The sequence below is a fragment of the Oncorhynchus nerka genome, linkage group LG11 (genome assembly GCF_034236695.1).
Source record: "Oncorhynchus nerka isolate Pitt River linkage group LG11, Oner_Uvic_2.0, whole genome shotgun sequence".
In the NCBI taxonomy this organism is placed as follows: domain Eukaryota; kingdom Metazoa; phylum Chordata; class Actinopteri; order Salmoniformes; family Salmonidae; genus Oncorhynchus; species Oncorhynchus nerka.
Window position 1 is genome coordinate 35,571,301 of NC_088406.1, and position 14,251 is coordinate 35,585,551.

Here is a 14,251-nt window from a genome sequence, read left to right on the forward strand (position 1 = left end):
GAACTAAGGTCAGGACGTGACAAGTCAAGATTTATGTTATTGATACAGTTAATCTAATACATTCATAGAACCCTTTTTTTTGTTGCAACTTTGCTTGGGAGGAGGAAGTCAAGTTTTATTTCTCTCAATCAAGTCATTTTTGAAATTACACACATGGTTAATGTTGTTTAAGACATTTGTATTTTTTTTCAATGCATATAATTAATCTAAATACATTCAAGCAAATGTAACATAGCTGTTCATTCAAATACGGTATACCTTAAGATTAACACAATATATAATTGTCTGAGGTCTTTGAAAACCAGAGGTCATTTCAATACCGCAAAATCATGTGATAAATAATAGCAATACCAATGGCCTTGTCTGTTAAGCAAGTGTTATGTTTTCATATGACCAGCAATTCAGTTATAAACAAGTATTGGGGAAATGTTCTTATTCAACCAAAAAATACAATGCAAGGAAAAACGTTTAATCTCTTATGCCATAGACAAGTGGACTCGCGGGGCCAGAATAAAAACAATGTAATCAAAGAATCTCACATTATTGTACAATTTCAAATGAATTGACAGGATGGGAGCCTCCATGAACAGGCACCACAGCTGGATAAGACACAGGAACAACTGGATAGCGTGGAGAATCACCATTTTATGAAGATTTTACTGTCTGATGATGCATCTTTGGCCACTGCAATTATTCTAACATGAGTGAACACAATGGTGATGGATATGACCAGAAAGTAGAACTGACCTATAACTGATCTAAGGTGTCTCTGCCACTTGTGTGAAATAAACATATCTGCTGAACACAGCTTATACTACGTGTAGAAGCCCAGAGGGGCTGAGGCAAAGAAGATGGAGACAATTATGATGGGCTGCATGGCGCTGATGCTGTGGATTAAGAAGATGCAGTGAATGGCTCTGTGTACAGAGCTCTCCATGGCGCAGAGGCATGCAGATGGAAACATAGCTCTCCAGGCTCATGGCTGTCAGTGTTAGCGAGGTGGCAAAGGTCAACTCACTCAGCAACACACAGAAGACAACACACACAGCAGCTGGAATGGTGACTCTAAAGTAAGTCAGGAGGAGCAAGTTATTAGTCGTGATTAGGTACAGACAGTTAGACAGCAGTGTGTGAGCAAAGAAAATGTAACGTGTGTTTGAGCAAAAGGTGTCCTTTTTGAAGAAGGTGAAGATGAGCAGGCAGATGATGTAAATTAATATTGCATTCATCGGCTGGACTATTACGATCCTGTTAATAACCTGTTGCAGAGAGAAGCTGCTACCACCATCTGCAGCTGTTGTATTGTTGTCAGCCATATCACACAATGAAATAGCCAATAACAAGAAGTTATGTACAGTAGGCCTATGTACAGTAATTGCATTTCATAAACATGTTACAAAGGATTACATTGAAACATGAAATCATGTTAACTTTCTTGCATTAGATAACATATTTAAATATATTGAAATGCTTAGATACAATCAAAAACCTTTGTTCCAGTAGAAAAAAAGCATAAGCACATTTCCAATCAGGATATTAGGTTCAAATATGGCAGGTTTCCTTAGAAAGGAAACATATCATAGCAGCAGCACATTACAAAGTGATATTCTCTCAGTCTCCTCTTGAGCCCTCAGGCAAAGATCAACTGAGTGCTCTGCATTTTTCAAAGGAATGTTGTCATGAATCTTCAGATGCACCTCATTCCTATGTTTAGACTAACCATAGAGGGAAAGGGAAGGGAAAGGGGGATACCTAATCAGTTGTACAACTGAATACCTTCAACTGAAATGTGTCTTCCACATTTTACCCAACCCCTTTGAATCAGAGAGGTGCAGGGGTCTGCCTTAATCGACATCCACGTCTTTGGCACCCGGGGAACAGGGGCAGAATGACATATGTTTACCTTGTCAGCTTGGGGACTCGATCCAGCAACCTTTCGGTTCCTGGCCCAACACTCTAACCACTAGGCTACCTGCCCCTCCATAGTTACATATAACTATGTAATGCACAGTAATCTCATAGGATTATAACATTTCAACATGTTTTCAGGATACATGACATTCACTAGGAGTAACACACAGATTACAGTAAATATTCTGTAAATGTTCCATCAAATATAGTGATATTTCTGACTGAGATGTGTAAATAGGCCTACATGTGAGTGTGAGCATTGTTTGTTGTGTAGCAGTACGAGTGCAGTTGTATTGTAGATACGTAGTAGTGATAGTAGTGATAGTAGTGATGCGTGCAGTCCCCGCAATTATATCCACAGGTCAGGCCGGTTTAGGGTCATGAAATATTGTGTGGATGAAGGGCAGGTGGCTGGCTTGTTGAATAAAGAGAAAGCAATGCATTAAAATTCCATAAATGTATCATTCTTGCGCAATTCATATCTAAAGGCTACATTGAGGCTTTTTAAAATTATTTTTTATCTCGTATTAGTGTGTAGCCTAAATCAAAACTTTAGGCACTAACTGTAGGTAAGCTACGCTCGCCAAATACACGCCAACTGCCAAATGCTTTTGGGATCTTGGGCAGAAAAAGTTAACGTTGATCCACTGATGATCCAAAAATGACAATGTCGGAGTTTAATTCAATCAGAGAAAATATGAGAGGGTTGAAAATAAATATAAGGGAGGCCCAGAACAGTAGCCTAATGATGAAAACAGGATGATATTAGTGCAGAGGCTATGTTATATGTGATGAGTGTGAGGCGCTACACAAATTTGTCAGTCACAAGATAGCGACTTCAAAATGGCACGTCAAGGGAACTGTAGGCTACTGTTGCTACTGTTCAGATGGGTTAAATGGAATAGTATCCTGAAATCTGTACACTGACTGTAGGTCTTTAACCGCTCACATAGCCTAATATAACGTTAACACCTGCAGAATTAAGCATTTCTTGCAGTAATATGACCAAATGTAAATTTGTTCTTTTTTTTTAGCATCTTGAGAGAATGAATGCACGGTTAGTGACATCTGTAAAGGTGCTATCTTTATCAGCATCATAAAAGCTGACAGTATTTCAACCACATAAAATATGCATACAAGCTGAACTGAAATATTATCAGAAACATGTTGAGTCGTTTTAACAGGTTTTAATTTCCTTAAAACCGGTCAAACTGATGTCATTTGGAGTTATTTCATTTTCTCCCCAATCCCTCCCCAGTCTTTGCTGCATGAGAGATGAAAAATAACTTTACTGATGTCAACTAGATTAAAGCCTTAATTCTATCGATTCATTATTCTGGTGAGCAAGAGTTTATTTAGTATTTTAGGGCAACAAGTAATGACAGAAGACAAGCTGCATAAATATATTTATAGACAGAGAGGAAGAGGCAAAGCGGGAGGTTTTACTCGTTGTATGTTGTATGAGAGTGCCGATTTTGGTGAACAAAAATATGTGGACTGATATAGACTGAGTATACCAAACATTAGGAACAACTTCCTAATATTGAGTTGCACCCGTTTTACCACATATAGCTGGGCAGTTGCGGATGAGTTATTAAAAATTGCGGGCGGGTGCGGGTGAACAAACAGGCATCACTAGTAGATAGCCCTTTGGGCCTATAGCCCTTTGAGGTTCTTATTCCTACATACAAACACAGAGGCAAGTTCTCTTCACTCACATGCAGCATGTTCTGGATTTATGGTGCCAGTGGGAGAAAAAGTACCCAATTGTCATACTTGAGTAAAAGTAAATATACCTTATTAAAAACTGACCTATTAGTAAAAGTGAATGTCACCCAGTAAAAAATGTTGTGGAAATGCAGTACTGAGAGAGACTTTGACATTTCTTCAAACAATCATCTTTATTTAATATTGATTAATTATTGCAATAATAAGGCTGGTCGAACCCGCACCCTTGAGTGTTGGACCAAGAAACCTAATCTTTATACAAATGCAGAGTACTATATATAGCTGACACTAAAAATGCTTAGTCATGATTGGTTCCACCCATCCCATGCAGATTGAGGCATCATAAGCCACTCTGGGTTCATCCTGTCATTATCTGCACGGGGTTGTTGTGTAAACCCCACCCTAGATAAGTTTGCCAGACGCAAGGATGATTTTGAGACAATGAGGGATTGTTCTTCTCCTAAGCTATCCCTAGTAAAACACATTCTTGTCTATGTAATGCAGTCTTTAACTCATTTGTCATCTCAAGCCATCCCTGGCGACCATACGCCCAGATTAGCTGCAGGGAACTAGAGTGGAGACCATAAAAACATAGACACTAGTAGGACAGAAATGTCTTACTATTAGTTGAATTAATTGTTAACCATTAAACTCTTCAGTCGACCCTCTACTTTTTTGAACATTTTGTTAAAAATCGCGCAACATTTCAGCGCCCTGCTACTCATGCCAGGAATATAGTACGTTCATATGGTTAGAATGTGTGGATAGGAAACCCTCGGACGTTTTTAAAACTGGTTAAATCACGACTGTGGCTATTACATAACGTGCGTTACATCGGAAAGCGCAGGAAAACCTGATCACAGAAAATGGAAATAAATATCCTTGCGCCACTTCCAGCAATTGTTAACAGTGAGCCGAATTAGATAAGACCGAGCATTCAACTCCCACAGCATCCCCATGTTGTCTAGAGTCTTGTGAATTGAATCATCTTTGATTCTTGGTTGAACCGAAAGAGGGGCACGACTTACCTCCGGTCTCCGCCCAGATCATTCCGGAAGAGCTCTCTCCTGAAATTTTTTCCAAGACGACAGCTAATGATATTTACATCGCCTACGGATGATTTTTATCGCTTATTAACGTTTACTAATACCTAAAGTAGCATTACAAACGTATTTCGAAGTGTTTTGTGAAAGTTTATCGTCTACTTTTTGAATTTTAAAAAATGACGTTACGTTGTGAAATCGCTGTTTTTTTTCGTTTATCACACAGTCTACATATAACGATATCTTGGCTTTATATGGCCCGATTTAATCGAAATAAAGACCCAATAGTGTTTATGGGACATCTAGGAGTGCCAACAAAGAAGATGGTGAAAGGTAATGACTGTTTTCTATTTTATTGTGCGGTTTGTGTAACGCCGAAATGCTAATTATTTTGTTTACGTCCCCTGCTGTGCTTTTCTGTTGTAGTGTATTGGTGCATGCTATCAGATAATAGCTTCTCATGCTGTCGCCGAAAAGCATTTTAAAAATCGGACTTGTTGCCTGGATTCACAACGAGTGTAGCTTTAATTTGATACCCTGCATGTGTATTTTAATGAACTTTTGAGTTTTAACTAATACTATTAGCATTTAGCGTAGCGCATTTGCATTTCCAGAGCTCTAGTTGGGACGCAAGCGTCCCAGGTAGAGGCAAGAGGTTAATATTAAATAAATCAGGTAAATATGTAATTTTTCTCTCACAAATACTACTTGAGTTAAAACCTAAAAGTATTTGGTTTTAAATATACTTAAGTATCAAAAGTAAAAGTATAAATAATTTCAAATTCCTTATATTAAATCAATCCAGACGGCACCATTTTCTTGTTTTTTAAATATATGGATAGCCATGGGACACACCCCAACACTCAGAAATAATTAACAAATGAAGCATTTGTGTTTAGTGAGTCCGCCAGATCAGATGCAATAGGGATGACCGGGAATTTTCTCTTGATAAGGGCGTGAATAGGACAATTTTCCTGTCCTGCTAAGCATTCAAAATATAACAAGTACTTTTGGGTGTCAGGGAAAATGTATGGAGTAATAAGTACTTTAGGAATGTAGTGGAGTAATAGTAAAAGTTGTAAAAAAAAAAACATAAATAGTAAAGTAAAGTACAGATACCGAAGAAAACAACTTAGGTAGTATTTTTAAAGTATTTTTTACTTAAATACTTTACACCACTGCATGGTGCAAACTATCATGCTATGTAATAGTCAAACATATGAAAATAAACACTACATTCTGAATGCTACTCAAACTTTGTTTTGTTTCTTGCTGTGAGGCCTACTCCACTTTTGAATGGACTGCTATATGACAGCCTTGAGGGAATGCTATTTGGAGGTGTATGATGTCATCCTCAGGAACTGAACCTGCACAGTTTGTTGAGGTCAAAACGAGTATAGCTGTGTGATGACCTGCAGTACAGATTCAAAAGGCAGAGGACTCTTGACTTGTGTTCACTTCCCCAGAAAAACTGTTTCAATTGTACACAACAGAAGTCACCAAACCTAGTCCTGGATAGCAACAGGGTGTGCATGTTTTTTTCCAACCCAGCAATAAAACACTGTAGGCTGGTCATATAGCTTTTTTTTAGGTTTATTATTTGTTTTGGTCTTTGGCTGCTGCAACACAATGTCTGTACCATGCTGCTCTGCGGGACCAAGTTTGGTGACCACTACTATGCATATGCTGTAGAGGATCATTTCTAATACACAACTAGAAGGCTTCCCATCCATCTACCTATCAGCCAGCTGAGAAGAACACACCTACTTGGACACACCTACTCATTCAAGAGTTTCTTTATTTTTCCTATTTTCTACGTTGTAGAATAATAGTGAAGACATCAAAACTATGAAATAACACATATAGAATCATGTAGTAACCAAAAAAGTGTTAAACAAATGTTTGAGATTCTTCAAAGTAGCTACCCTTTGCCTTAATGACAGCTTTGTACACTATTGGCATTCTCTCAACCAGCTTCACGAGGAAGGCTTTTCCAACAGTCTTGAAGGAGTTCCCACACATGCTGAGCACTTGTTGGCTGCTTTTCCTTCACTCTGCGGTCCAACTCATCCCAAACCATCTCAACTGGGTTGAGGTTGGGTGATCGTGGAGGCCAGGTCATCTGATGCAGCACTCCATCCTTTCCTTGGTCAATTAGCCCTTACACAGCATGGAGGTGTGTTTTGAGTCATTGTCCCGGTTGAAAAACAAATGATAGTTCCACTAAGCACAAACCAGATGGGATTGCGTATCGCTGTACAATACTGTGGTAGCCATGCTAGTTAAGTGCGCCTTGAATTTTAAATAAATCCCTGACCTTGTCACAAGCAAAGCATTCCCACACCATCACACCTCCTCCTCCATGCTTCACGGTTGGAATCACACATGCGGAGATCATCTGTTCACCTACTCTGTGTCTCACAAAGACACGGCGGTTGGAACCAAAAATCTCCAATTTGGACTCATCAGACCAAAGGACAGATTTCCACCTCTCTAATGTCCATTGCTCGTGTTTCTTGGCACAAGAAATTCTCTTCTTATTATTGGTGTTTAGTAAGGTTTCTTTGCAGCAATTCGACCATGAAGGCCAGATGCACGCAGTCTCCTCTGAACAGTTGATTTTGAGATATGTCTGTTACTTGAACCTTTCCTGTGGTGGTCCTCATGAGAGCCAGTTTCATCATCGCGCTTGATGGTTTTTGCGACTGCACTTGAAGAAACTTTCAAAGTTCTTGAAATGTTCCATATTGACTGACCTTCATGTCTTAAAGTAATGATGGACTGTCATTTCTCTTTGCTTATTTGAGCTGTTCTTGCCATAATATGGACTTGGTCTTTTAACAAACAGGGCTATGTTCTGTATACCACCCCTACCTTGTCACAACACAACTGATTGGCTCAAACGCATTAAGAATTCTCATACTCCAAAGAGAAAACAAGACACTCACGGCCAAGGTAAAAATCCTCAATTCCAACATGGATTGTCTACTCAAGGAAAACAGGGGGATGAAGGAGTCGCTACTAGACATACAAAGTCGTAGCATGCGTGAAAATCTCATTTTTTCTGGGATTCCTGAGGACACAGCCAATAATCCAGAGGGTGCGATCAGAGAATTCATGCAATCCGCCTTGAAACTTCCTATAGAGACTGTAAACAAGGTGGCTTTCCACCGAGTACACAAACTTGGAGTTTGGGGCCAAAAAACCAAGGGTCCCTAACCGATCATCGCAAAATGTGTACACTACCAACAAAAGGAGCTGATCAAAAGCAGGGGAAGGGAGCTTAAAGGGACCAAATTCGGTCTCAATGACCAATTTCCAAGGGAGATAAACGAACGCCGTAAGAGACTGTATCCGGTACAAAGACAACAAAGGCAGAATGGTAAGTGTGTCTTTATCATTGTGGACAAACTATTTATAGATGGACAGCTATTCCGAGACAGCTCCATAACACTGTGGCTGTATTAAATTCTACGGGGACTTCGGGTTACAAAAAAAAGAAGGTATGGGAACTGTAAAAATATCTGAACATTACGAAGTGGATATGAACACACACTTACTCAATTACACACTTACTCAATTACACACACACACACACACACACACACACACACACACACACACACACACCTGACCTCCCTCTCCTCTCACTCTCTTTTCCCCTCTCTCTCTATTGTCGAGAACTGTTTTATAATTTAATGTGTTTATTGTTTGTCTATATTTTTTATGTATTTGTCTACAAGTTTATATATGTTTACAACAAGCAATATATCAGAATAGAGGCATTGGGGAATAATAACATATTGTCAGGAATATATTTGTACTGTAGTAAAGCCGTCTCTAGAGTAATGCAAGGTCTCTTTCATGATTATGTGAAACGTCAATTGCTATGGAAATGCTGGGATGTGATTTCAATTATGTTAAAGGTAATTGTGATGCACCTATGATGGTGATATGATATGGATTACAATTATCATCATGAATATTAAGGCTCTACGCACTACATGTTACACACATAGACACTCAACAATGCAAATTGGCATAGTTATTATTTATTTGGACATCACACATTATAGTCCTACTCTTATACAGACATTATACACACTCTCACTATATCACATCCAATATCATACACATCAACCTACTCAGATTTGCTACACACATAATATCTTGTCTCAATTTTCTAACATCTGTGGCATTGGCCCACAGGCAAACAGGCAAGGGAATAAAACAAATATTTCTAGAACGTATTTCTTGAATTCTAAATATTAGACATTTGAAAGCTCGAGTTTTGACCATCATAATACCTCTGATGGCAGTAACTTACAAACACTAATTATGGTCAATTTAGACTGAGAATAGTATCTAGTTATGGTAAGGGATGAAATAAGTATAGCCAGTTATAATTGTAACGGTTTAGCAGATTATAAAAAAAGAGGATCAGTCTTTACATGACTAAAGGAAAAGGAATATAACATATACTTTTTACAGGAAACTCACTCTACATACTTAGATGAAGTTGGGTGGAAACGGGAATGGGGTGGTGAAATAATTTTCTGTCATGGACAAAGGAACTCAAAGGGTGTGATGATATTAATTAACAAAAATGTCGATCTGAATGTGCAAATAGTCAGGAATGATTCGTAAGGAAGGTGGATCCTTTTGAATATGAAAGTGGACTAAAAAGAGATTTGGCTCATTAATCTATATGGTCCAAATCAGGATGATCCACACTTCTTCAAAAACATGTATACCAATTTATTGAACTTACAGGCAACAAATTATCTAATCGTTATGGTAGGAGACTATAGCACAGTGTTAAGTACCTCAATGGACAGTAAAGGTCATCACTCTACAAACTATCATCACTGTGCCCTTAAGGAAATCAAATAAAAAAATCTAATCAAATTTTATTTGTCACATACACATGGTTAGCAGATGTTAATGCGAGTGTAGCGAAATGCTTGTGCTTCTAGTTCCGACAATGCAGTAATAACCAACGAGTAATCTAGCTAACAATTCCAAAACTACTACCTTATACACACAAGTGTAAAGGGATAAAGAATATGTACATAAAGATATATGAATGAGTGATGGTACAGAGCGGCATAGGCAAGATGCAGTAGATGGTATCGAGTACAGTATATACATATGAGATGAGTATGTAAACAAAGTGGCATAGTTCAAAGTGGCTAGTGATACATGTATTACATAAAGATGCAGTAGATGATATAGAGTACAGTATATACGTATACATATGAGATAAATAATGTAGGGTATGTAAACATTATATTAAGTAGCATTGTTTAAAGTAGCTAGTGATATATTTTACATCAATTCCCATCAATTCCCATTATTAAAGTGGCTGGAGTTGAGTCAGTGTGTTGGCAGCAGCCACTCAATGTTAGTGGTGGCTGTTTAACAGTCTGATGGCCTTGAGATAGAAGCTGTTTTTCAGTCTCTCGGTCCCAGCTTTGATGCACCTGTACTGACCTCGCCTTCTGGATGATAGCGGGGTGAACAGGCAGTGGCTCGGGTGGTTGTTGTCCTTGATGATCTTTATGGCCTTCCTGTGACATCGGGTGGTGTAGGTGTCCTGGAGGGCAGGTAGTTTGCCCCCGGTGATGCGTTGTGCAGACCTCACTACCCTCTGGAGAGCCTTACGGTTGTGGGCGGGGCAGTTGCCGTACCAGGCGGTGATACAGCCCGACAGGATGCTCTCGATTGTGCATCTGTAGAAGTTTGTGAGTGCTTTTGGTGACAAGCCAAATTTCTTCAGCTTCCTGAGGTTGAAGAGGCGCTGCTGCGCCTTCTTCACGATGCTGTCTGTGTGGGTGGACCAATTCAGTTTGTCTGTGATGTGTACGCCGAGGAACTTAAAACTTACTACCCTCTGCAGTACTGTTCCATCGATGTGGATAGGGGGGTGTTCCCTCTGCTGTTTCCTGAAGTCCACAATCATCTCCTTAGTTTTGTTGACGTTGAGTGTGAGGTTATTTTCCTGACACCACAGTCCGAGGGCCCTCATCTCCTCCCTGTAGGCCGTCTCGTTGTTGTTGGTAATCAAGCCTACCACTGTTGTGTCGTCCGCAAACTTGATGATTGAGTTGGAGGCGTGCATGGCCACGCAGTTGTGGGTGAACAGGGAGTACAGGAGGGGGCTCAGAACGCACCCTTGTGGGGCCCCAGTGTTGAGGATCAGCGGGGTGGAGATGTTGTTACCTACCCTCACCACCTGGGGGCGGCCCGTCAGGAAGTCCAGTACCCAGTTGCACAGGGCGGGGTCGAGACCCAGGGTCTCGAGCATGATGACAAGTTTGGAGGGTAATATGGTGTTAAATGCTGAGCTGTAGTCGATGAACAGCATTCTCACATAGGTATTCCTCTTGTCCAGATGGGTTAGGGCAGTGTCCAGTGTGGTTGAGATTGCATCGTCTGTGGACCTATTTGGGCGGTAAGCAAATTGGAGTGGGTCTAGGGTGTCAGGTAGGGTGAGGTGATATGGTCCTTGACTAGTCTCTCAAAGCACTTCATGATGACGGAAGTGAGTGCTATGGGGCGGTAGTCGTTTAGCTCAGTTACCTTAGCTTTCTTGGGAACAGGAACAATGGTGGCCCTCTTGAAGCATGTGGGAACAGCAGACTGGGATAGGGATAGGGATCGATTGAATATGTCCGTAAACACACCAGCCAGCTGGTCTGCGCATGCTCTGAGGGCGCAGCTGGGGATGCCGTCTGGGCCTGCAGCCTTGCGAGGGTTAACACGTTTAAATGTTTTACTCACTTCGGCTGCAGTGAAGGAGACAAATCACAAATATTATGGACACATTAGAAATAGTGGATATTTGGAGACTAAAATACCCCGACCTAGTGAGAAATACATGGAGGAGATTTAATCAAGCTAGTCGTCTTGACTACTTTCATGTCTCTTTCTGTCTTGCATCAAAGGTTTAAAAAGTTTTAATAGGAGACAGAATGCGATCGGATCATCATCTAATTGGCCTTTACATAACTCCCATAGATTTTCCACGTGGATGGGGATATTGGAAATTTAATCAAAGTTTATTGGGGAACAACTTATTTTTAACTAAGAAAAAAATATTTATAACTGAATCTTTCCAGTGTAATATAGGTTCAGCAAATCCCCTTATCGTTTGGGATACCTTTAAATGTGTCACACCCTGACCATAGTTTGCTTTGTATGTTTCTATGTTTTGTTTGGTCAGGGTGTGATCTGAGTGAGCATTCTATGTTGTGTGTCTAGTTTGTCTGTTTCTGTGTTTGGCCTGATATGGTTCTCAATCAGAGGCAGGTGTTAGTCATTGTCTCTGATTGGGAACCATATTTAGGTAGCCTGTTTGGTGTTGGGGGTGATTGTTCCTGTGTTTGTTTGCACCAGATAGGGCTGTTTCGGTTTTTCACGGTTCTTGTTTTGTTAGTCTGTTCATGTGTAGAGTCTTTATTAAAGAACCATGAATAGAAACCACGCTGCATTTTGGTCCGCCTCTCCTTCAAGTCAAGAAAACCGTTACAGGAATGGTATTTATAGTGGATTTTGAAAAGGCATTTGATACCGTAAGACTGGAATTTATTTATAAATCCTTGGATTTTTTTCAATTTTGGTAATTCTCTTATAAAATGGGTAAAAATAACGTATAGCAACCCCAGGTGTAAAATAATAAATAACAGCTACTTCTCAGAGAGTTTTGAATTGTCAAGAGGACTATAAGAACATCCAATAGTCAAAGGTATATGAAATACAAATGGTATGGAGAGAAATAGTCCTATAATTCCTATAATAACTACAACCTAAAACTTACCTGGGAATATTGAAGACTCATGTTAAAAGGGACCACCAGTTTTCATATGTTCTCATGTTCTGAGCAAGGAACTTTTACTTTTACATGGCACATATTGCACTTTTACTTCTCCAACACTGTTTTTGCATTATTTAAACCAAATTGAACATGTTTCATTATGTATTTGAGGCTAAATTGATGTATTATATTAAGTTAAAATAAAAGTGTTCATTCACTATTGTTGTAATTGTCATTATTACAAATAAATACATAAAAAATAAAACGGCCGATTAATCGGTATCGGCTTTTTGGTCCTCCAATAATCGTTATCGGTGTTGAAAAATCATAATCGGTCGACCTCTAGTTTGTACACATGCATATACACACACTCTCGTTCAAATAAACACATGCACGAACGCACACATGTAATAGTGCCAGACATGCACACAAACATATACAGTTGGCATTGCTGTTATGATTTTAGTTGTCCTTGATGTCCTTTGTTTTAAATTTATTTTTTGTTTTATTTTTTTGCATTGTTTGCTGTTTTCTTCTGTCTTTTCCTTTTTTCGCTTTAGTTCATTCTCTTGGTTGTTGGTGCATTGGGGGGGGGGGAGTTGTATTTTTATTCCTGGGGGGGGGGACTGTTGGAGGGGTCTCTAATGGTTGAGGGACAGCTATTGGTGAACTGGGGGGGATCTTGGAACTGGGAGGGTTCGGGTTCACGTTTTTTGGCCTGGTGGTAGATCGGCCAACATGCTCTTGAGCAGGGCATTGACCCTGGATGCTTCAGTGTGCCACTCTGAATGGGAGTCTGTTGGATGACTGGTATGATGTAGTTGTTGGATGACTGGTATGATGTAGTTGTTGGATGACTGGTATGGTGTAGTTGTTGGATGACTGGTATGATGTAGTTATTAGATGACTGGTATGGTGTAGTTGTTGGATGACTGGTATGGTGTAGTTGTTGGATGACTGGTATGATGTAGTTATTAGATGACTGGTATGATGTAGTTGTTGGATGACTGGTATGATGTAGTTATTAGATGACTGGTATGGTGTAGTTGTTGGATGACTGGTATGATGTAGTTGTTGGATGACTGGTATGATGTAGTTGTTGGATGACTGGTATGGTGTAGTTGTTGGATGACTGGTATGGTGTAGTTGTTGGATGACTGGTATGATGTAGTTGTTGGATGACTGGTATGATGTAGTTGTTGGATGACTGGTATGGTGTAGTTGTTGGATGACTGGTATGGTGTAGTTGTTAGATGACTGGTATGGTGTAGTTGTTGGATGACTGGTATGATGTAGTTGTTGGAAGACTGGTATGATGTAGTTGTTGGATGACTGGTATGATGTAGTTGTTGGATGACTGGTATGATGTAGCTGTTGGATGACTGGTATGATGTAGCTGTTGGATGACTGGTATGTAGTTGTTGAGCGGCTTCACTGCAAGTATATTGTATGTTTAGAATATTCAATAAATAAAAAATAAATAAATGTAGAAACAAGGAAAGAAATTCCACTAATTAACTTAATAAGGCACACCTGTTAATTGAAATGCATTCCAGGTGACTACCTCATGAAGCTGGTTGAGGAAATGCCAAGAGTGTGCAAAGTTGTCATCAAGGCAAAGGATGGCTACATTGAAGAATCTCAAATAAACAATTCAACAGATATTTTATAACACTTTTTTTGGTTACTACATGATTCCATGTGTTATTTCATAGTTTTGATGTCTTCACTATTATTCTACAATGTAGAAAAT

General features: G+C 39.5%; 1 pseudogene; it reads right to left on the bottom strand.

Annotated features, from left to right (window-relative positions):
- Nucleotides 1-468: 468 nt before the first annotated feature.
- On the bottom strand, nt 469-1,316 carry LOC115137767 (odorant receptor 131-2-like; annotated as a pseudogene).
- Nucleotides 1,317-14,251: the final 12,935 nt, after the last annotated feature.